We start from the raw sequence: 3,310 nt of genomic DNA on the forward strand, positions 1-3,310 counted from the left end.
GGTTGTAGACCATAGATGTTTGATGCTTCTGACCCGAAAGGTAATGAATGCTCTTTCTAATATACACTCCTTTCCCCTCCAGAGCTAATTTGTCTAGTGAAGGTGGTTTGACTGACCCCTCATCTAAATTTATTTATTCATGAATTCATAAAACAAATATTTATTGAATAGTTACTATATGCAAAGCTCTGTGGGAAGGCAGTAAGATTTTGCTCTGCCCAGAACTCACGGTCCTGCTGAGGACAAAAGACTAGTCCTTGAAAAACTGATCAGTGGCCAAGTTTGAAGGTAAATGAGATGCTGAGAGGAATGCTGTTCAGGAAGGGGAAATATGAACTGGGTTGGAGTTGTTTAAAAAAAAAAGCCTGTTTAAAGACCATATTGCCCCAGCTTTAAAATTCAATTTGTTCCCCAAACTTTCCTGAATAAACAGAATCGGTAAAAGCTAGTCTGTACGTTAACTCATTTCTATCTTGTACTTGTTTATACTTTAAAGATAAGTCAGTCCAAGGGGCATTATGTTTACAACTTATTCTCAAATTTTAGAAAAGAGATTGATGAATAGATGGACAGACAGATAGAATGATATGGCAAATGTGATAAGATGCTTAAAGTTAGTGGATCTGAGTATGTGGGTGCTGTTCTCTGTATGGGTTTTTTGTTTTGTTTGCAACCACCCTGTAAACTTCAAAATAAAAAGTTTATTTAAAAATAATTTAAAAAGTCAGTTTTAAGTGGCAAGTACTTACACTGGGGGAAAAAAACAGCACTAAGGAATTCTGCTTCATTTTGTTCCCATTCGATATATTGAAATAGTGAAAAGAACTGGACAATGCTCGTTTCATTCTTAAGTGTTTGATTACTAAAAGGAAAATTAAAGGTAAAACTGAGGTGAAAAACCATCATCACATTTTCATTTCTACTGATTCATTGTGGATTTTCCTATCTTTTCATTAAATCTTGTGTATCATAAGCCAATTGCTTTATCTTAGGAAAGCCAGTACCCTCTCAGTCTGGTGTACAGATGACCTGCGTCAGATCACCTGGAGTCATTGGAAAGAGTAGAAATAGCCTGACCCCACCTCAGACGTGGGGAGTCAGAATTCCAGGGAGTGTGGCCTGAGACTGTGTGGTGACAGGGGATTCCTGCATACACAAAAGTTGGAGAAGCACTGCAGCTCATTGAGCGTTTAAACAGCCTGACATCTCACTGCTTCCTGACAAGATCAAAGGGCGGGAGGGGTAGTGGCTATGAAATATTTTGAAAGGCCTCCAATCGCCAAGGGGAGTAGAGAGGATTATTCCTAACTCTTTGGTGCCAAAAATTCTGGGACTTTTTAAAGCTAAGGGCTAATGCATCTTGCATTAGTGATTTAGCAGGCAGGAAATCCCCCCCCCCCCCCCCCCCCCCCCCCCCCCCCCCCCCCCCCCCCCCCCCCCCGCCCACAGCACCAGGGGTGCAAGGAAGCTTGCATCCCTTACAGAAACCCAAGTTGGGATTTTAAGGTTTCCCAGGGTTTCTGATTTCCTACTTTGCAAGCAAAATGCTTATATTCTTTGCCTCCTTCAAGAATGGTAAGCCTACCTGGTAATTTCTCTAAATGGCATAAATGAAATAGTGATTTGAGGGGAGGTATGGGGCAAATGATTCAGAAAAGCTGAACTGGTGAAGAGTCATTCTTGACAAGAACAGAGAGCACATTAAGTGTTGATGCAGCTCTTACGGGCTGTCGCACAATCCACTGTTCTTGTAGGCTCAGAGCCCTTTAGGTTCCTTTGAAATGAGGACATTGATGGAGTCTGGATACTTTTATTCGATCACTTTTTGTTTGACATTCATTTCAGACTCAAAAGAAGTTGCAAAAATAGACCAAGGAATTCCAGTGTCACCCTTTACCCAGCTTTACCCAATGATAAGATCTTATATAACCATGGGATATTATCAAAGCCAGGAAATTGAAATTTGTAGAATGTAATTAGCTGTGCTACAGAGCTGGCCACCTTTGTGTGATTTTCAGGGAAGATGGCACAGAAACAACCTCAGGAAGCATTTTGTGATACAGCACACCCCAGGAAACACTGTGGTTTGACTTGGAACTCTCATAAAGAGCAGCCTTCATGCCCCATGGAAGGTGACAACACTTCCTTTTCCATAGTTTAGCCACGACATTGTCTTTAGCAGTGATTTTTCAGTTCAATTTTTCTGAGAGCTATAAACAAGGATCACAGAACCATCTGTTTAAGTGTATTAAGCTAGTATTTTTTTTAAAGATTATTTATTTATTTATTTCTCTCCCTTCCTCTCCCCCACCCCAGTTGTTTGTTCTCTGTGTCTATTTGCTGCTTATTGTTTCTTTGTCCACTTCTGTTGTTGTCAGCGGCATTGGAATCTGTGTCTTTTTTTGTTGAGTCATCTTGCTTTGTCAGCTCTCCGCGTGTGCGGCCCCATTCTTGGGCAGGCTGCACTTTCTTTCGTGCTGGGCGGCTCTCCTTATGGGGCGCACTCCTTTGCGCGTGGGGCTCCCCCTACGCGGGGAACACCCCTGAGTGGCAGGGCACTCCTTGCGTGCATCAGCACTGCGCATGGGCCAGCTGCACACAGGTCAAGGAGGCCCTGGGGTTTGCACACGGGTTAAGGAGGCCCCGGGGTTGAACAACGGACCTCCCATGTGGTAGACCAACGCCCTAACCACTGGTCCGAGTCCGTTTCCCATTTAAGCTAGTATTATAAGACTGCATTTTGCTTCCACGCACTCAAGTGCAATTCCTTACATATCTTTGTTGCTTTGAATTTACAAAACCATTACATTCACTTTGCATTATTTATACCTTGCAATCAACCAGGAAGTTAGAGTTGGTACTATAATTGATGTTTTATAGATGAGAAAACTGAGTCTCAGAGAGGTTAACTTGTTTTTTCTTTTTTTTTTCATTGTATTTTTTTGAAGGTACATAGATCACAAAAATGTTACATTTAAAAATATAAGAGGTTCCCACGTAAAAATATGGAACGCTTCACAATTTTGCATGTCATCCTTGCACAGGGGCCATGCTAATCTTCTCTGTATTGTTCCAATTTTAGTATATGTGCTGCCGAAGCGAGCACAGAGGTGAACTTAGAGGTTCAAAGACTTGGATACAGGCTTCCCATTCTGGTGATCACCTCATTACAATGCATCTTTTATTTTTCTTACTCTGCAAAGATTTTGTTGTTGTTGTTTAGTCTATTTTTTATTATCCATATAATTTTTGGACTTTTCATTTTGAAATACTTACAAATGCACAGGACAGTTACAAAAATAATACAACC

At 41.2% G+C, this 3,310-nt stretch overlaps 1 non-coding gene across 1 annotated transcript; it reads right to left on the reverse strand.

Annotated features, from left to right (window-relative positions):
- Positions 1-2,999: 2,999 nt before the first annotated feature.
- Positions 3,000-3,106, reverse strand: LOC111759407 (U6 spliceosomal RNA). The gene has a single exon (XR_002793395.1). It is a non-coding gene; the product is annotated as a U6 spliceosomal RNA (small nuclear RNA).
- Between the last annotated feature and the right edge of the window lie 204 nt (positions 3,107-3,310).

Source organism: Dasypus novemcinctus, chromosome 16 (genome assembly GCF_030445035.2).
Source record: "Dasypus novemcinctus isolate mDasNov1 chromosome 16, mDasNov1.1.hap2, whole genome shotgun sequence".
Taxonomy (NCBI): domain Eukaryota; kingdom Metazoa; phylum Chordata; class Mammalia; order Cingulata; family Dasypodidae; genus Dasypus; species Dasypus novemcinctus.